Source organism: Ranitomeya imitator, chromosome 2 (genome assembly GCF_032444005.1).
Source record: "Ranitomeya imitator isolate aRanImi1 chromosome 2, aRanImi1.pri, whole genome shotgun sequence".
NCBI classification, from domain to species: Eukaryota; Metazoa; Chordata; class Amphibia; order Anura; family Dendrobatidae; genus Ranitomeya; species Ranitomeya imitator.
The window spans coordinates 553,436,356-553,458,494 of record NC_091283.1 but is presented as its reverse complement, the minus strand read 5'-3'; the positions used below and the strand labels follow the sequence as shown (position 1 = coordinate 553,458,494).

Genomic DNA, 22,139 nt, shown 5'->3' with positions numbered 1-22,139 from the left:
AGTCCTGATGCAATCCTGAACGTGGACACATACCCTTAGGCTGCTATTTGATCGTGAATTGCCATGGCAAACAACAGGAGCACACAATCATGATCTGAGGGCACAGATTGGGATAAAGAGGAGGCCCCCACACTCTGTTAACCTTTTATATGATGTAGTCACTATTGACACTCAGTATCTAAGGGGTTAAACAGATTTGGACGGTGCAAACACTGATTGTGGCTGATGCAGCAAGTTGTCAGCAATAATGTACAGCCAACAGCTGCTGGATTGTCAGCTGTATGAGGAGGCTAGTCTCTTATATATCAGGTCAGTTAAAAGGCGTATTGGCGTCATTAAGGGGTTAAACAACGGTGACACCCTAAGAAGATTGTGTCCACTGTCTTCCAAAAGGCTAAAACTCATTTGTAGGAGTCATTAGTACAACAGAAAGATCGGGACGGTGAATCACAACTCCATTTTATTACTGACTATAATAATCAGTGGGACAAGGTAAGTGTCATTCTCCAAAACCATTGGGATATACTTACCCTTTGCTCACACACTAAATCACTGGTTGGTGACCGTCCATTGTTAATGGCCCAGAAAGCCTCCATCTTGAGTGACGATCTGACAAGGAATCACCTTATGAGACCAAACTACAAATTACATCTTTGCATTTCTCTTAAAGGGAACCTGTCAGCAGGATTATGCTCAGTAACCTACAGACAGTGTCAGGTCGGCGTCATTATACTGATTAAAATGATACCTTGGTTGATGAAATCCATGTTGTGGTTGTTTAATCTTTATTTGTAGTTTTGAGTGACTGATATGCTAGTGCTCCGGGGTGGGCCTGTGTGGGGGGTCTTCATATGGTGCTCTGATTAGGTATTCATGTGTATGGCTCATGGCAGGTTACTGATTCCTCACTGACCTGCCCTCTATTTTACATACTGCATATACTATTGTGTGTGGGGGGAAAAAAAATATTCATCAAAATGGCGGCGGAGCCTGTGCTGTAGCATGATACAATGGATGATACAATGGATAATCTGTATATATTCATTTATGATTTCATCATATAGTATTGAGGAGAAAAAATTATCTTCATCAAAATGGCGCCAGCGGCTGTGCCTGCGCAGTAGCGTCTATCGTGTCCATCTTCATAGAGCCATTATTTTTTTCCTCTAGCAAAATGGCGACGACACCTGCGCAGTAGCATTTATTTACTTTTCTTACATCTGTATGAGGCAGCTATTAGATCTTTATGGGATCATAATCTGATTATATTGGCTCTGCTACCCCAATTTTGATCTGTTTGCATCATTGCCATTCTGCAGCATGTGGCTTATTTGAGAATAAATCTGTGTATTATCATCCATGAGATTAAATTGAAGCATTATTATGAAGGTTATCCACATGTTCCTTATTTTTGTGTCTCTATATCCCATTGCCACTATGGGGACCTTAGGCCGGCTGGCCTGCGCTTGTGTTACCCTACTCACACCTTTTTTGCTGTTGTCTATTAGATGGTAACAGCCTTCTCATATACTTTTTTGTGTGTTCCCAGGCAACGTAACGGCGTCCCCGGGCACTGCTACAACTTCTTACTGCTAACAGCTCTGTGATCCTTTCTGAGAGACGTTGGCGTTGCCATGGGTTGTCACTGGGGGAATGCAACGGTATTCTTAACGACCAGCACTTTGTCATCAGTACGTCATTTTGTGGTAGCTGGTGCAGGATTGAAAGTGCTCGTTCTTTCTGGAGTACAACATAAGTAATAGTGGCTAAAATGAGAGGTTCGTTGGCAATGAGTTTCCACCAACTCCTTCTTCAGGACAACCATACATAAATAACCATTATTTATGTATGGGTGTCCTGAAGAAGGAGTCTGAAGGTGGACTCAAACTCATTGACAATAAATCTACAATTTTATTCACTACTATTCGTGTCGTACTACAGAGAGCGTAGAAACACTTAAACATCCTCTTCCTTAAATCTGCTTTTCTATGGAAGCTGTGGCATCTGCTTTTCAGGCTTTTTAAGTGTTGTGTCTCACACGACCATGTAAGGTGGGCAGTTCTACTTTTATAGATCAAGCTTTTAAATATGGATAAGATCCTATTGCACTCTTCCATTTCTTTACAATTCACAATATCTTAGGTCACAGCTCACCTCCTCCCCCTTCCTTCTGCATAGATCAGAACATGAGCAGAGAATGCAAGTCATTAAGTCATGCAAGTCTATTGCTCTCTTTGAAGGATAAGCCTTTTACAGTGGTGGTCTGAAACTAATGTTGATTTTAATTTTACATGTGTATTTATTGTAAAAATCAAATCACTTTTTTTTAATATACTTTAATTGAAAAAATCCCCACTGTTCCCTCTCTACCCTCCCTAACTTCATTTTTTAACCCACTTCCAATTTGATGACATTTCATTAAAGCATCCACAGTGAATGCTGGGATACTTAGTATGATTTTTTTTATACATATACAGTGGCGTGTAAAAGTTTGGGCATCCCTGGTCAAAATGACTGTTATTGTGAACAGTAAAGCAAATTGAAGATGAAATGATCTTTAAAAGGCCTAAATTTAAAGATGTCACTTTCCCTTGAGTGTGTGTATATATATATACAGTACAGACCAAAAGTTTGGACCCACCTTCTCATTCAAAGATTTTTCTGTATTTTCATGACTAAGAAAACTGTACATTCACACTGAAGGCATCAAAACTATGAATTAACACATGAGAAATTATATACCGTATATGCTCGAGTATAAGCCAACCAGAGTATAAGGGTACCGTCACACTATACGATTTACCTACGATCACGACCAGCGATATGACCTGGCCGTGATCGTAGGTAAATCGTAGTGTGGTCACTGGGGAGCTGTCACACAGACAGCTCTCCAGCGACCAACGATGCCGAGGTCCCTGGGTAACCAGGGTAAACATCGGGTAACTAAGCGCAGGGCCGCGCTTAGTAACCCGATGTTTACCCTGGTTACAAGCGTAAAACTAAAAAAAAACAAACAGCACATACTTACATTCTGGTGTCCGTCAGGTCCCTTGCCGTCTGCTTCCCGCACTCACTGACTGCCGGCCGTAAAGTGAAAGTGAAAGCACAGCCGCTGTGCTCTGCTTTCACTTTACGGCCGGCAGTCACAGTGCGGGAAGCAGACGGCAAGGGACCTGACGGATACCAGAATGTAAGTATGTGCTGTTTGTTTTTTTTTAGTTTTACGCTTGTAACCAGGGTAAACATCGGGTTACTAAGCGCGGCCCTGCGCTTAGTAACCCGATGTTTACCCTGGTTACAAGCGAACGCATCGCTGGATCGCATCGCTATATCGCTAGATCGGTGTCACACACACCGATCTAGCGATGACAGCGGGAGATCCAGCGATGAAAGAAAGTTCTAAACGATCTGCTACGACGTACGATTCTCAGCAGGATCCCTGATCGCTGCTGCGTGTCAGACACAGCGATATCGTAACGATATCGCTGGAACGTCACGAATCGTACCGTCGTAGCGATCGAAATGGCAGTGTGTGACGGTACCCTAAGCCGAGACCCCTAATTTTGCTACAAAAAAACTTGGAAAACTTAATGACTTGAGTATAAGCCTAGGGTGGAAAATGCAGCAGCTACCGGTAAATGTCAAAAATACAAATATATACCAATAAAAGTAAAATTAATTGAGACATCAGTAGGTTAAGTATTTTTGAATATCCATATTGAATCAGGAGCCCCATATAATGCTCCATAAAGTTTGATGTGCCTCATAAGATGCTCCATATTAAAATATGCCCCATATAATGCACAAATGCGGATTATAGCCCCATGAGATACTCTATACAGACATTTGCCCCATATAATGCTGCACAAATGCGGATTATGGCCCCATAAGATGCTCCATATAAACATTTGCCCTATATAATGCTGCACAAATGCGAATTATGGCCCCATAAGATGCTCCCTACAGACATTTGCCCCTTATAAAGCTGCACCAACATTGATTATGCCCCATAAGATGCTCCATGTAGACATTTGCCCCATATAAAGCTGCACAAACATTGATTATGCCCCATTAGATGCTCCATGTAGACATTTGCCCCATATGCTGTTGCTGCGATTAAAAAAAAAAAAAAAAAAAATCACATACCTCTCGTCGCTCAGGCCCCGGCACTTACTATATTCACCTGATCCCCATTCCACCGTCGCCGGCCGCCGCTGCATCTTCCCTGTCCTCTGCACTGACTCTTCAGGCAGAGGGCGGCGCGCACACTAATTGCATCATCGCGCTCTTTGACCTGAGCGTCACTGCAGAGGATGCGGAAGGCGGAGCGGCAGCGGTGGAACGGAGAGCAGGTGAATATCGCGCACTGCACCTTTATACTCACCTGCTCTTGGCGCGGTCCCTGGTTCTCCGCCGCCGGCAGCTTCTTCCTGTAGTGAGCGGTCACATGGTACCACTCATTACAGTAATGTATATGCGGCTCCACCCCTATGGGAGTGGAGTCGGGTCCATATTCATTACTGTAATGAGCGATACCATGTGACTGCTCACTATAGGAAGAAGCTGCAGGCGCCGGGGAACCAGGGACTGCACCAGGAGCAGGTGAATATGATTACACAGCTGCTGCTCCACCTCCCCTGCCGACCCCTGGGTAAGACTCGAGTATAAGCCGAGAGGGGCAGTTTCAGCCTAAAAAAAATGGGCTGAAATTCTCGGCTTATACTCGAGTACATACTGTACTTAACAAAAAAGTGTGAAACAACTGAAAATATGTCTTATATTCTAGGTTCTTCCAAGTAACCACCTTTTGCTTTGATTACTGCTTGGCACACTCTTGATGAGCTTCAAGAGGTAGTCACCGGAAATGATTTTCACTTCATAGGTGTGCCCTGTCAGGTTTAATAAGTGGGATTTCCTGCCTTGCGACCATCAGGTGTGTTGTGCAGAAGTCTGGTGGATACACAGCTGATAGTCCTACTGAATAGACTGTTAGAATTTGTATTATGGCAAGAAAAAATCAGCTAAGTAAAGAAAAACGAGTGGTCATCATTACTTAAGAAATTAAGGTCAGTCAGTCTGAAAAAATTGGGAAAACTTTGAAAGTGTCCCCAAGCGCAGTTGCAAAAACCATCAAGCGCTACAAAGAAACTGGCTCACATGAGGACCGCCCCAGGAAAGAAAGACCAAGAGTCACCTCTGCTTCTGAGGATAAGTGTATTCGAGTCACCAGCCTCAGAAATCGCATGTTAACAGCAGCTCAGATTAGAGACCAGGTCAATGCCACACTGAGTTCTAGCAGCAGACACATCTCTACAACAACTGTTAAGAGGAGACTTTGTGCAGCAGGCCTTCATGGTAAAATAGCTACTAGGAAGCCACTGCTAAGGACAGGCAACAAGCAGAAGACACTTGTTTGGGCTAAAGAACACAAGGAATGGACATTAGACCAGTGGAAATCTGTGCTTTGGTCTGATGAATCCAAATTTGAGATCTTTGGTTCCAACCACCGTGTCTTTGTGCGACGCAGAAAAGGTGAACGGATGGACTCTACATGCCTGGTTTCCACTGTGAAGCATGGAGGAGGAGGTGTGATGGTGTGGGGGTGCTTTGCTGGTGACACTGTTGGGGTGCTAAAAGGTAAAAACAATACAATCACCATAAGAAAGTGCAAGGTGCCTATAGTAAACAAACAACACTAAGCAACCGATGGATTGCACCAGGACTAAAGGCCCCTTCACATTTAGCGACGCTGCAGCGATACCGACAACGATCCGGATCGCTGCAGCGTCGCTGTTTGGTCGCTGGAGAGCTGTCACACAGACCGCTCTCCAGCGACCAACGATGCCGGTAACCAGGGTAAACATCGGGTAACTAAGCGCAGGGCCGCGCTTAGTAACCCGATGTTTACCCTGGTTACCATGCTAAAAGTAAAAAAAAACAAACAGTACATACTTACCTACAGCCGTCTGTCCTCCAGCGCTGCGCTCTGCTTCTCTGCTCTCCTCCTGTACTGTCTGGGAGCCGGAAAGCAGAGCGGTGACGTCACCGCTCTGCTTTCCGGCTCACAGCCAGTACAGGAGGAGAGCAGAGCACAGCGCTGGAGGACAGACAGCTGTAGGTAAGTATGTACTGTTTGTTTTTTTTTACTTTTAGCATGGTAACCAGGGTAAACATCGGGTTACTAAGCGCGGCCCTGCGCTTAGTTACCCGATGTTTACCCTGGTTACCAGTGAAGACATCGCTGGATCGGTGTCACACACGCCGATCCAGCGATGTCTCCAGGGAGTCCAGCGACGAAATAAAGTTCTGGACTTTATTCAGCGACCAACGATCTCCCAGCAGGGGCCTGATCGTTGGTCGCTGTCACACATAACGATTTCATTAACGATATCGTTGCTACGTCACAAATAGCAACGATATCTTTAACAATATCGTTATGTGTGAAGGTACCTTTAATGTGAGGGTTTTAACACAGTTTTTAAAACACTAGTCCTTAATTGGATCTGCTTACAAATAGCTTCCACAATTATCTGACTATATGTAATTCACACTTATTTAACCGTCCAGAGTGCGGTCCTCTATAACAGGGGTCCCCAACTCCAGTCCTCAAGGCCCACCAACATGTCATGTTTTCAGGATTTCCTTAGTCTTGCCCAGGTAATAATTGCATCACCTGTGCAATGCAAAGGAAATCCTGAAAACATGACCTGTTGGTGGGCCTTGAGGACTGGAGTTGGGGACCCCTGCTCTATACGGTCTAAACCATTCAAGGGTAATCCACTCATGCACTAGGCTGTGCAGACCATACCATCATCATTTATCATCAGTCCACATATTAAACCAGCTACAAAAATGAGTGTAATTACCCCTTACCACAGATTTATAATGAAACATCTGTGTACAACCACAGCCGCCGTTACCCTAGACTAAAGGGTTTCATACACCAAACCCCAGCCTGTATCGGGTCAACAAAATCCCAGAACGAATCACCAGGCAACCTCTGTTGTACCCACTAGGTGTCTGCCAAGCAGAGTCCAGTACCTCATGACTCCAAAGGATTCATCCTGAAAGAAATAGACTGGCATATATATAGAACGATCTCACCTGCCCGGATGCTTATTCTAATACGATCATTGCTCCAGTAACAGCGGTGGATCCCTTCCCCCTTTCCTGGTCCCGACGCGTTTCGTCTAGCTCGTCAGGGGATACCGTTGGGGTTAAAATAGCTATGCCGTCCAACAGACGCTGGCCTTCTTGCGCGTGATCAGCCCAGCGATAGTCGACCTATTTAAATGCGCTTTACCGCGGACTTCCGGTTCACAGTGATGCGCCGGTATCCATCACCTGACCGCGTGTGTGAACCGGAAGTGTACCTGCATGAACATGGATGCCGACAGGAAGTTCAACCTGCCATGTACCCAGATCATCATGGAACGCAAGCTTCTCTCTCGCGCCTGTGCACATCTCCACTGCCCTTCAGCTGTATATCACGGATGCGCTGTTGCTCCAATACAGATGGGGACATACTGTCCACTATACCCGCTCCCACAGGCGGTATGGGCCAAATTGTCTTCCAATAAGGGGGCCAAACTGAAATACCTCCCATAAATCTCCACTTTTTATGTACGTGCAGGTTTCACAACCCAAGAGGTTGTCACATAGAAGAATTGTTTAAAGAAACAATTGTTTCTTTAAACAATTCTACGTGGCAACCTCTTTTTGTTCATTTGAATAAACCTGGCATATACCTATTTTCATCATACCAGTTTGAGTGTGCGGTAATTTTCTTCTTATATGACTTACTGGACCACACGATCTGTCTTACCAGCACCTCCCTGTCCCTGACCTAAGTGCACACCATTATCTCTGTATAAATAACTACCTCTTGAAGCTCATCAAGTGTTCTGCCCATTCCAGGAAGGACAGTGTGGCTTATAATACATTGAAGTTTAGTACTATAGTGTTTGGTTTGCTGTGTTATAGCACCATATAGTGGTGGTTAAATTTATAATCTGTGCCTTAGTAACAATTAGAGTGTTGCATTGTGGGATTGTGCCAAGGTATGCTGGGAGAGGGAAACTCCATTTTCTGTGTACTTCCTGGGACACACGTGCTCATGTGCTGTGCTGGAACCATCTCACTTACTTGCCATCCTGGTTAAGTTTATCCGGTAAGATTGTTACCTCTGTTTTTGTAATATAGTGTTGTACAGAATGTGATTTACTGTATAGCTGCCAGTACATAGAAAATGTATTATCAGAGACTTACTGTATGTAGTTATATACACAAGTTGCATCATACTGTATACTTTCTCTGTTAGTTGTAAAGTGGCAGCTGTGCTATTATTTGGCCCAATACTTATTTATGACATTTGCATTCTTATAGTTTTACCGCATTTACAATATCTGTTTACCAATAAACAAGTTAGACTACAGAGAACAGTCTGCTTATTTGGAAGACAGAAGTGGTTTATGCTGTATGTTGGATCACACACCGTATCAACGTGTATGAAGACAGAACATCAAGAGAATGCCAAGAATGTGCAAAGCAGTAATCAAAGCAAAAGGTGGCTACTTTGAAGAACCTAGAATATAAGACATATTTTCAGTTGTTTCACACTTTTTTGTTAAGTATATAATTCGACATGTGTTAATTCATAGTTTTGATGCCTTCAGTGTGAATGTACAATTTTCTTAGTCATAAAAATACAAAAAAAACCTTTGAATGAGGTGTGTCCAAACATTTGATCTGTATGTATATATATGTGTGTATATATATATATATATATATATATATATATATATATATATATATATATATATATATATATATATACACACACACACAATCATATTTATAAGGAGGAAAATGAGTTTTCTTGGGTAATAAGAGTAAAAAGGTCAAAATTTATTGATAGTTCACATTACATATAATATATATTTTACGAGTTAGACAGTCAAATAAAGTGATACATGTGCAGATACAATACAGGGGTAAACAGGAATCACAAACTGAGTTTGTCCCTTAGTGCAAAGTAATCCCTCTAATCATAAAGTGCATGTGCATTAGGGTATAGCACTAGTAAGTGGCCCTGCCCAGCATAGCTCTTATAATAAGAAAGGGGGTCCATATGACATAGTACTCAATAGGGTCAGGGCACACTTACCACGGGCAAACACTGGATGGAACCTGGGGTGGATGTAGATAAAGCCCGAGCGATCAAAGGAACCATAACTGATTTAATGAGCCATTCGCAGTTTCACTGTACCGTCCGTGTGTACTTACACGTGCATGGCTTAATCTTTGAGACAAGCATATGCTACTGGCAGGACCAACCAGGTACACACACAATCATGTTTAACATTTAAAAATTACAGGGTGAGCCATTTATATGGATACACCTAAACAAAATGGGAATGGTTGGTGATATCAACTTCCTGTTTGTGGCACATTAGTATATGGGAGGGGGAAAACTTTTCAAGATGGGTGGCAGCCATTTTGAAGTCAGCCATTTTGGATCCAACTTTATTTTTTTCAATGGGAAGGTCACGTGACACAACAAACTTATTGAGAATTTCACAATAAAAACAATGGTGTGCTTGGTTTTAACATAACTTTATTCTTTCATGAGTTATTTACAAGTTTATGACCACTGATAAAATGTGTTCAAAGTGCTGCCCATTGTGTTGGATTGTCAACGCAACCCGCTTCTCCCACTCTTGACACACTAATAGCAACACCTCAGAAGAAATGCTAACTCAGGCTTCCCAGTATCCGTTGTTTCAGATGCTGCACATCTCGTATCTTCACAGCATAGACAACTGCCTTCAGATGACCCCAAACATAAAAGTCTAAAGGGGTCAGATCGGGAGACCTTGGTGGCCATTCAACTGGCCCATGACGACCAATCCACTTTCCAGGAAACTGCTCATGTAGGAATGCTCGGACCTGACACCAAAGATGGTGCACGACCACATCAACCCCACAAATATTATCCCACTTGCCACCGGTGGCTACAGGGCAAGTGGGAAGAGCCAGGTGAAGTGCTACAATTGGCGCATCTTTGGATGTGTCAATTGTGGGGCGGCTGCGGGCTGCTATTTTTAAGGCTGGTGAGGGCCATAATCCATGGGCTTCACCAGCCTGAGAATACCAGGCTGCATCTGTCTTTTTCCTTGGCTGGTTAACAAAAATAGGGAGACCCCACGCCATTTTTTGGAGGGGATCCCATTATTTTTGCTAACCATCCAAGGTAAGCAGACTGCTGCAGCCTGGTATTAACGGGCTGGTAAGGTTAATGGATATTGGATCCTTACCAGCCTGAAATACCAGCCCCAGTAGTCTGCTTTACTCTGGCTGGTTAACAAATATAGGGGGTCCCCACGCCATTTTTTTAAAACTATTAATTATTTATTAAAGAGGGGAACTCTGTGCTTTCCTCCACTTCCTGTATCGTGTATGTCCGGCTGTGTCACACGACTCACCATTATTTAAATTTGTACACATGCGTAGTAAGCTGCGTTCCCGCACTTAATACGCATGTGAGTAGGAAGATAATGCAGTTTTACCGCATCTAATAACAGTATATGTTTCCACGGTCCGGTCAGTAAACGCTGCGGGTTTGACGCTGCGTTCATCCGCAGCGTCCAACCCGCAGCGGCCAGATCTTACAGCATAGTGGATAGGATTTCAAGAAATCCCATGCCCACTATGCATGCACGGACGCCTCTGGCTTCCCTGCGGAGATGGATATGCAGCACGTTTTTCGAGACCGCAGCATGTCAATTTATCTTGTGGAGATCCTCCGTCTACGCAAGATAAATTTCACGTCCAATGTATTGAGCACCGTGATTCCGCACGGTTCAGTGAACATATGTGGAATCAGCTGCATTCAAAAGTCGGCAGCGCTTTGAACACAGCGGACATGTGTTGCATCCAAAGCGCTGCCGATTCCTGACCGTGGGAACATACCTATGGGTAATTTACGCAGTGGAGACTGAGCATCTCCACTACATAAATAGATATGCTGTGGTCTGGAAAGATGCGTTTGTAGTCTGAATATAAAAATGGCTATTTTGAGTTCATATTGAAATATACAGAATGCATTTTTTACCATTACAGAGCAGCATTTCTCATAATACATTTACAGATAGACAATGCTCACAGTGACACAATCTTAGGAACGGTTTACTTATTGTTTGAAGCCCTTTCAGTTCACAAACAGTTCTATGTTTCTGTTCGTTATTGTAAAACATTAAGGTTCATTTAACCTTTGTCTGTGGTGGTTTTATCTAACCCTTGTGGGCTTTTTTTGTATCTTTGGGTTTATGGTCCATTGCCTGATGTATGACTGGAATCTTTGTCTCATCCTATCTTTAAAGCTGGCCACTTGAAGGGCATGGTGAAACCAGAGTTACACATAGTGCAAATCACTATATAAGACCAGAGACAGACGACTAAGGCTGGGTTCACATTGCTGTTGGCACATTCCGTTCAACGCATGCGTTAAACTGACTGCACCAATGCTAGTGCCTTTTAAAGATCGCGTTATGCGATCGCGATAGCATAGGTGGAGCATCTGCGCTATCGGCGACAGACCCGGAAATGCTGCAGACCGCGTCCGAGGGTCCGTTACAGAATGACGGCACATCACCAACGCATGCCAATTATGACATGTGTTAGCGATGCGCTAATGCAAATCAATGGGTGCGCATCAGTTACATAGCGTTAGTGCCACTGTGTAACGGATGCCGTCAGCATATTGCCATTTATGCAATGTCAACCCTAAGACAGAAGTGAAAACTTGGGTACCTGTATGGATATTGGTACAGTGTTGTGATACCTGCATAAGTGGGGACGCCGTGCAGTGTTGTGAAATTACTGCCCCTATTGGACAAACAATCAGTAGATTTGGTTTCCAGTACCATCTCTATGCTGACGACACCCAATTATACACTTCTGCTCCCGATATCACACCGACCTTTTTAGAATACACCAGTGATTGTCTTACCGCTGTCTCTAACATCATGTCCTCCCTCTATCTGAAACTAAACCTGTCAAAAACTGAACTCCTCGTGTTCTCTCCCTCTACTAACCTACCTTTGCCTGACATTGCCATCTCCGTGTGCGGTTCCACCATTACTCCAAAGCAACATGCCCGCTGCCTTGGGGTCCTACTTGATTCTGACCTTTCATTCACCCCCTACATCCGATCACTGGCTCGCTCTTCTTACCTGCATCTCAAAAACATTTCTAGAATTCGCCCTTTTCTTACTTTCGACTCTGCAAAAACTCTTGACTGTTTCACTTATTCATTCTCGTCTGGACTATTGTAACACTCTACTAATCGGCCTCCCTCTTGCAAAACTCTCCCCGCTCCAATCTGTCCTGAATGCTGCAGCCAGGATCATATTCCTCACCAACCGTTACACCGATGCCTCTACCCTGTGCCAGTCATTACACTGGCTACCCATCCACTCCAGAATCCAGTACAAAACTACTACCCTCATCCACAAAGCACTCCATGGCTCAGCACCACCCTACATCTCCTCTCTGGTATCAGTCTACCACCCTACCCGTGCCCTCCGCTCCGCTAATGACCTCAGGTTAGCATCCTCAATAATCAGAACCTCCCACTTCCGTCTCCAAGACTTTACACGTGCTGCGCCGATTCTTTGGAATGCACTACCTAGGTTAATACGATTAATCCCCAATCCCCACAGTTTTAAGCGTGCCCTAAAAACTCATTTGTTCAGACTGGCCTACCGCCTCAATGCATTAACCTAACGATCCCTGTGTGGCCTATTTATAATAAAAAAAAAAAAAAAGGTTCCTCGCATCATGTTCTCATACACTTTATGCAGTATTAGCCCTCTGTGTCTGTACTGCTACATACTTAGGCAGTTAACTGGTTCATGCAGCTTTACATGAACACCTGAGCCTTACACTATAGCTGGTCCGAATAACTAAAGCAATTGTTACCATCCACCTCTCGTGTCTCCCCTTTTCCCCATAGTTTGTAAGCTTGCGAGCAGGGCCCTCATTCCTCCTGGTATCTGTTTTGAACTGTATTTCTGTTATGCTGTAATGTCTATTGTCTGTACAAGTCCCCTCTATAATTTGTAAAGCGCTGCGGAATATGTTGGCGCTATATAAATAAAAATTATTATTATTATTATTATTCCCAGGGGTTCTCTGTCTTCGGTGGATGCTTCTCTGATTTTCCAGACGGATGATGTATAAAAGCCCCTTGGTGACGGATGTGAGTATATGTACTTAATCATTATATGTATTTAATCTTTATATGTACGTAACTTTTGTATCTTAAAATATACAAAAGTGTACGCGATCATACAATTCCTTTAAATTTTGTACTTTAAAATAACATTGCGTTATATCGCAACTAGTACTTCTTTAAAGCTGTATCCAAAACTTAGTGTTAAAAACTTGGCAATACATAATTTTTGGTAATACAGCGCTGCATGTCCGTCTCTGCGGGTGAGCCGTGGGCATCGGTGCACGCATAGTGGGCATGAGATTTCTTCAAATCTCATCCACTATGCTGTAACACCTAGCCGCTTCGGGTTGGACGCTGCAGATCTACGCAGCGTCCAACCCACAGCATTTACTGACCGTGGGAACATACCCTGCAAACAATGACCAGGCCAATTTTTACAATTCTGCCCACTGTCCATTTATGAGGTAATAACTCTGGAACACTTCCATGGATCCTGGTGATACTCCGATTGTTTTTTTTTTGCGACATATTGTAATTCATGTTAGTGGTAAAATTTGTTTGATATGCATTTATTTGTGAAAAAAATGGAAATTTGTCAAAAATTTTGAATATTTCGCAATTTTCCAACTTTGAATTTTCATGCCCTTAAATCACAGAAATTTGGCAGTAAGTTATAAGGGTTAAAAGTTAAACAGCGGTTTATCATTTTTACAACTTCATTTTTTTGGGGGGACCATATCACATTTGAAGTCACTTTGATGGTCTATATGATAGAAAATACCCCAAAGTGACACAATTCTAAAAAAAATTGCACCCCTTCAGGTGCTTTACAGGATTTTTTGGAATGTTTAAAAAGAAATGAACATTCAAAAAAAAAAAATAACTTCAGATCCATTTTTTCATTTTACCAAGGGTAATAGGAGAAATTGGACCCCAAAAGTTGTTGTGCAATTGGTCCTGAGTAAGCTGATACTCCATATGTGGGGGTAAACCACTGTTTGAGCGCACGGCAGAGCTCGGAAGGGAAGGAGTGCCGTTTGAGTTTTCAACGCAAAATTGGCTGGAATTAAGATCGGATGCCATGTCGTGTTTGGAGAGCCCCTGATGTGCCTAAACAGTGGAAACCCCCACAAGTGACACCATTTTGGAAACTAGTCCCCCAAGGAACTTATCTAGATGTGTGGTGAGCACTTTGAATCCCCAAGTGCTTCACAGAAGTTTATAACGTGGAGCCGTAAAAATGATGTTTTTGCCCCAATTTGTTATTTTCCCAAGGGTAACAGGAGAAATTGGACGCCAAAAGTTATTTTTCAATTTGTCCTGAGTACGCTGATACCCCATATGTGGGGGTAAACCACTGTTTGGGCACATAGCAGAGCTCAGAACACCAGATTTTACTGTTATGGTTTGCAGGTGTCATGACTGTGACGAGGTATGCGACAGAGCAGGAAGAGACACCAGGCCTATAAACAATCCAACACGATGTTTTGGAACAGGGAACTGAGACAACTAAAAATGAAAGTAATTCTGCAGCACCCTTAAGTAGTCCACAATGAGTTCCCACAATAAGTCCACACAAAGAGGGGAACAGTTCCGGGGGCGCCACCCAGTAATCTGACGCCAGGGACAAGACAGAAGTAATCCTGTGATAAGTTCAATGGACCCAACTGATGAGGGACATAACACCATTCCACGTGGCAGCTTTCAACCCTCCACACACGGGCACCAGGATCTCTCCTCAGCAATATATCCTAGCCCCTGGCCTGTCAACACCCAACTCCCTGGGCCACCATGTGTTTCTTGTTCTGTGTCTTGGGATCCACCCCTCCATGGGGGAGGGCTCCCTCCTACTTTTGACTATGTGGCTACTTAAGAAGTTTCCAGAAGCTACAAGCTTGTGTTGTATAAGAGTACTGTCACACATAACGATATCATTAACGATATAGTTGCTTTTTGTGACGTAGCAACGATATCGTTAACTAAATCGTTATGTGTGACAGCGACCAACGATCAGGCCCCTGCTGGGAGATCGTTGGTCGCTGGGGAAAGTCCAGCACTTTATTTCGTCGCTGGATCTCCCGCTGACATCGCTGAATCGGCATGTGTGACGCCGATTCAGCAATGTCGTCACTGGTAACCAGGGTAAATATCGGGTTACTAAGCGCAGGGCCGCGCTTAGTAACCCGATGTTTACCCTGGTTACCGTTGTAAATGTAAAAAAACAAACACTACATACTTACATTCCCGGTGTCTGGTCATGTCCCTCGCCTTCAGCTTCCCGCACTGACTGGTGAGCGCCGACCAGCCGTAAAGCAAAGCACAGCGGTGACGTCACCGCTGTACTTTACGGCTGGCGCTCAGTCAGTGCTGGAAGCTGAAGGCGAAGGACCTGACCAGACACCGGGAATGTAAGTATGTAGTGTTTGTTTTTTTACATTTACAACGGTAACCAGAGTAAACATCGGGTTACTAAGCGCGGCCCTGCGCTTAGTAACCCGATGTTTACCCTGGTTACCCGGGAACTTCAGGATCGTTGGTCGCTGGAGAGCTGTCTGTGTGACAGCTCTCCAGCAACCAAACAGCGACGCTGCAGCGATCGACATCGTTGTTGGTATCGCTGCAGCGTCGCTTAGTGTGACGGTACCTTAAGTCTTATGCTGAGAACAAAGACAGACTCCCCCCACTGGATGTTGACTCAAGCCTGATTACATTGCAGTCCAGGGAAACAGGCCGGGGGAGGGACACGCTGTTACAATGACCCACTGGGAGAGTCCATGAGGTGCCAAAACAGCAGAACCCCCATAAGTGACCCCATTTTACAAACTACACCTCTCAGTGAATTCATCTAGGAGTGCAGTGATCATATTGATGTAGGAAGATGGACTGGGCCGTGATGCTTCTCTTGTGCCGGTTCCGGAACAATCGGGGCTGTCACTATTGTTGCTGGGGGGAAAGCTTTCCAACCCGGCAGACCTTTGCACTCAACTGTAGGGGGTGTGTTGGATAAAAAAAAGGGGCGGTGTGCAGGAAAGTGGGACACTTGGCAGGAAGACAGAGCGTGCAGCAAGAGAAGGTTGACTCACTCTCCATGGGACTACCAATAACACAGGCCCGCGCTGCAGTTCCTTAGACCTTGCGCACAATGATCATGAGGGACTTGAGCTGGTGTGTCCGCCCATTCTGACTACCGAAGCTCTGACCCGCATAGCTCCGCTACCGGCCGCGAGTGTGCGGCCTAGATCTGACCAGGTGGATTGTCAAGAACCGGGTAACTACACCATGTTCCAAATTATTATGCAGATTACATTTTTCTCAGATTTTCCTAAATGGTCGGTGCAAATGACAGTCTAATAAAAGTCATCACCCGTTAGAGTATACATCGAATTTTATTGAAGAAACCTCCCAATGATAACAGTATAATCTCCAAAATGAATAAAAATTCAAAATGCACTGTTCCAAATTATTAGGCACAGTAGAATTTCTAAACATTTGATATGTTTTAAAGAATTGAAAATGCTCATTTGTGGAATTTGCAGCATTAGGAGGTCACATTCACTGAACAAAAAACTATTTAACTCCAAAACATCCTAACAGGCCAAGTTACATATTAACATAGGAACTCTTCACTGATATCACCTTCACAATTCTTGCATCCATTGAACTTGTGAGTTTTTGGAGAGTTTCTGCTTGTATTTCTTTGCATGAAGTCAGAATAGCCTCCCAGAGCTGCTGTTTTGATGCGAACTGCCTCCCACCCTCATAGATCCTTTGCTTGATGATACTCCAAAGGTTCTCTATAGGGTTGAGGTCAGGGGAAGATGGTGACCACACCATGAGTTTATCTCCTTTTATGCCCGTAGCAGCCAATGACTCAGAAGTATTCTTTGCAGCATGAGATGATACATTGTCATGCATGAAGATGATTTTGCTCCTGAAGGCACATTTCTGCTTTTTAGACCATGGAAGAAAGTTGTCAGTCAGAAACTCTATTTACTTTGCAGAGGTCATTTTCACACCTTCAGGAACCTTAAAGGGCCTTACCAGCTGTTTCTCCATGATTCCGGCCCAAAACATGACCCCTCCACGTCCTTGCTGACGTCGCAGCCTTGTTGGGACATGGTGACCATCCACCAACCATCCACTACTCCATCCATCTGGACAATCCAGGGTTGCTCGACACTCATCAGTAAACAAGACTGTTTGAAAATTAGTCTTCATGTATGTCTGGACCCACTGAAACCATTTCTGCTTGTGAACATTGTTTAGGGGTGGCCGAATAGTAGGTTTATGCACCACAGCAAGCCTTTGAAGGATCCTACACCTTGAGGTTCGAGGGACTCCAGATGCACTAGCAACTTCAAATAACTGTTTGTTGCTTTGTAATGGTATTTTGGCAGCTGGTCTCTTAATCCAACGAATTTGTCTGGCAGAAATCTTCCTCATTATGCCTTTATCTGCATGAACTCTGTCTGTGCTCTGTTTCAGTCACAAATCTCTTCACAATATGATGATCACTCAAGTTTTCATGAAATATCAAATTTTTTCATACCTTGTCCAAGGCATTGCACTATTTAACGCTTTTCAGCAGCAGAGAGATCCTTTTTATTTCCCTTATTGCTTGAAACCTGTGGCCTGCTTATTAATGTGGAACATCATTTTTAAGTAGTTTTCCTTTAATTAGAATCAACTGGAAAAATAATTATCACATGTGTTTAAGTTTGATTTCAGTGATCAATTGAGCCCTGTGACACAATCCCATCCACAAGTTTATTTGAAAAACAAAACAATTAAATCTTTATGACACTTAAATGCAATTTCCATAATAATTTGGAACACAGTGTACATCCCCGGCACCAATGTTGTTGGAAGACATCTTCCAGTGAAGGCAGAGACTGCTACACTTAGTGGACATCGCCACGATACCCTGCTATCTCACCTGAGAGACCCAGGATATCACCTTCTTTCAAGAACAGGCCAGAGACTTCACGCGTCACCAACAGCGCCACCATGGGATTTCAAGCTTCCACAGCCCGGGAACCATCAGACTGATAAGTTTACTGTTTGTTCATACCAAAGTTTACTTCCCCCTTAACCCTTTCTCTCCCAGCGTGGAGAAATCTTTGTAATAAACCCGTTAACTCTTGTTCTGCCTCTTGCTCGTCACTGCATCCCTCATTATGTGGCTGTACAGTGCTACTTAGCCATGCGGAGACTTGGGAGCCATTTGCCTATTCAATTGAATTGGTTTGTGCACATGTCAGTGTGTTTCCACGGACCATGTGTCCATGGGCCAAACGCGCTGACATGTCCATTTTTTAATGTCAACAGGGGCCACAAAACATCCAGCACACGTGCATATGCATAACACACATGGTTGTCATCCATGTGACACGCATTGGAGCCAGGGAAGAAGCGTTACAGTAAGCGCTGTTCCCTAGCGCCGGGTGCTGAACATGGCTCTCATCATTCTCCCCTGCTTTGCCGGCGATCGGCGCAAGCAGCAGAGAATGATGAGAGTTACATTTAAGTAATAAAAGAGACAGGAACACTTCTTCCCTGGCACCAATCCTTGTGGTACTGATGCGGCACACGCATGTCACACGTGTGCCGCAAGTATTACACACACGGACACTTACATCTCCGGTATCAGAAATATCAGGACACGTGAAAGAGGTGTTATGGCGGGTTTTTACGTTTGGCTGCTGTCACGCACTAAAAGACGCTTTTTTATTGCAAAAAAAATAGTTTTTGCATCACCATATTTTGAGAGCTATAACTTTTCCTTATTTTGGCCCACGGAGTCATATGAGGTTTTGTTTTTTGCTGGACAAGTTGACATTTTTATTGGTACAATTTGCGGGCACATGCCTTTTTTTTATCACTTTCTATTCCGATTTTTGAGAGGCAGAATGAACAAAAACTAGCGCCGGGTGTCAGCTGTGAGAATCAGCTGACACCCGGTGGCGATCGGCCGCGTACCTAGTGTGTGCGGCCGATCGTGATGAGGTACTATACCGTCCATGGCCAGACAGGCCCAAGTCACATGGACGGGATAGTACGTCGGATGGCAGAGAGGGGTTAATAGAAATAAACACTTGAAATAGATCACTCGGTTTGTAATGACTATATAATATACAGTACAGAGCCGGAAATGGTCTTCCAACAATCTTGAAGGAGTTGACTACCTGTTGAAGCTCATCAAGAGAATGCCAAGAGTGTGCAAAGCAGACATCAAAGCAAAAGGTAGCTACTTTGAAGAACCTGTACAGTTATACCTGAACTGCATCTGTTGGATACACCACAAACAAAACGGACAACTAAAAACAATCTCCTCCTACAAGATATACACATACAATAATACATGAATTATTACATAAATCACGTGTCCGTAGAAAGGGTAATTCCAGTACATGACTATTTTTGACACCTTTAAACTATTACAGGTGCATCTCACAAAATCAGAATATCATCAAAAAGTTATATTATTTGAGTTGTTCAATACAAAACGTGAAACTCATACAGTACAGAGCAAAAGTTTGGACACACCTTCTCATTTAAAGATTTTTCTGTATTTTCATGACTATGAAAATTGTACATTCACACTGAAGGCATCAATACTATGAATTAACACATGTGGAATTATATCCTTAAAAAAGTGTGAAACAACTGAAAATATGTCTTATATTCTAAGTTCTTCAAAGTAGCCACCTTTTGCTTTGATGACTGCTTTGCACACTCTTGGCATACACAGGTGCTGTGCTAGTGACGTATACAGGGGCTGCCCTGGTGATGTATATGCAGGTGCTGGGCTGATGATGTCTATTGTTGTGAATTCTGTGGCTGAATTCACTCCTGTGGTCACAAGTGGTACTGCAGCTTCTGAGCTTCCTCCCTCAGGTGTTCTGGTGAGCTCGTTAACTGCTTCATTACTTAACTCCGCCTGATGCTGCTATCCTTGCTCCTTGTCAATGTTTCAGTGTTGGATCTGAGCTTCTCCTGATTGTTCCTGTGACCTGCTGCTCTGTATAGCTAAGTGCTTCTTGCTTTTTTGTTGCTTTTTTTCTGTCCAGCTTGTCTTTTGTTTTGCTGGAAGCTCTGAGACGCAAAGGGTGTACCGCCGTGCCGTTAGTTCGGCACGGTGTGTTTTTTTTTGCCCCCTTTGCGTGGTTTTGCTTTAGGGTTTTTTGTAGACTGCAAAGTTCGCTTTACTGTCCTCGCTCTGTCCTAGAATATCGGGCCCCACTTTGCTGAATCTATTTCATCCCTACGTTTTGTCTTTTCATCTTACTCACAGTCATTATATGTGGGGGGCTGCCTTTTCCTTTGGGGAATTTCTCTGGAGCAAGTCAGGCCTATTTTTCTATCTTCAGGCTAGCTAGTTTCTTAGGCTGTGCCGAGTTGCCTAGGTAGTTGTTAGGCGCAATCCACAGCCGCTTTTAGTTGTGTTTAGGATAGGATCAGGTGTGCAGTCTACAGAGTTTCCACGTCTCAGAGCTCGTTCTTGTATTTTTGGGTATTTGTCAGATCACTGTGTGCGCTCTGATCGCTAAGCACACTGTGTTTCTGGATTGCCTTCATAACACCTGTCATTAGCAAACATAACAGTACAAGGAGCCTAACTAATGATTCTCAATAGAGGGAAAGTTCTGACATCATTTTTTTTTTTTTTTTTTTCCTGCTCCGTGTTCACTTTTTTTTTTTCCCCTAGACATTTGGGTGATTCTGGACACAGGTGTGGACATGGATATTCAGGGTCTGTGCTCTTCAATGGATAATCTCGTTATAAATGTACAAAAAATTCAAGATACTATTGATCAGAAATCTATGTTAGAACCAAGAATTCCTATTCCTGATTTGTTTTTTGGAGATAGAACTAAGTTTCTAAGTTTCAAAAATAATTGTAAGCTATTTCTGGCCTTGAAACCTCATTCTTCTGGTAATCCTATTCAACAGGTTTTGATTATTATTTCTTTTTTGCGCGGCGACCCTCAAGACTGGGCATTTTCTCTTGCGCCAGGAGACCCTGCATTGAGTAGTGTCGATGCGTTTTTCCTGGCGCTCGGATTGCTGTACGATGAGCCTAATTCAGTGGATCAGGCTGAGAAAAATTTGCTGGCTTTGTGCCAGGGTCAGGATGATATAGAAGTATATTGTCAGAAATTTAGGAAATGGTCAGTACTCACTCAGTGGAATGAATCTGCGCTGGCAGCTTTGTTCAGAAAGGGTCTCTCTGAGGCTCTTAAAGGGAACCTGTCACCTGAATTTGGGGGGACTGGTTTTGGGTCATATGGGCGGAGTTTTCGGGTGTTTGATTCACCCTTTCCTTACCCGCTGGCTGCAATATTGGATTGAAGTTCATTCTCTGTCCTCCATAGTACACGCCTGCACAAGGCAAGATTGCTTTGCGCAGGCATGTACTACGGAGGACAGAGAATGAACTTCAATCCAATATTGCAGCCAGCATGCAGCCAACAGGTAAGGAAAGGGTGAATCAAACACCCGAAAACTCCGCCCATATGACCCAAAACCGATCCCGCCAAATTCAGGTGACAGAGTCCCTTTAAGGATGTCATGGTGGGATTTCCTATGCCTGCTGGTTTGAATGAGTCTTTGTCTTTGGCCATTCAGATCGGTCGACGCTTGCGCGAGCGTAAATCTTTGCACCATTTGGCGGTACTGCCTGAGGTTAAACCTGAGCCTATGCAGTGCGATAGGACTATGACCAGAGTTGAACGGCAGGAATACAGACGTCTGAATGGTCTGTGTTTCTACTGTGGTGATTCCACTCATGCTATTTCTGATTGTCCTAAGCGCACTAAGCGGTCCGCTAGGTCTGCCGTCATTGGTACTGTACAGTCCAAATTCCTTCTGTCCATTACCTTGATATGCTCTTTGTCGTCGT

At 43.8% G+C, this 22,139-nt stretch overlaps 1 protein-coding gene across 3 annotated transcripts in view; it reads left to right on the top strand.

The window, feature by feature from the left end:
* Positions 1-22,139, top strand: part of LOC138664928 (uncharacterized) — a 386,930-nt gene that overhangs the window by 14,371 nt on the left and 350,420 nt on the right. For all 3 annotated transcript variants that reach the window (XM_069751973.1, XM_069751974.1, XM_069751977.1), the window contains exon 2: positions 13,188-13,261. The gene's annotated coding sequence lies outside the window, so the exon portion shown is untranslated. The remainder of the gene's footprint in view (positions 1-13,187; positions 13,262-22,139) is intronic.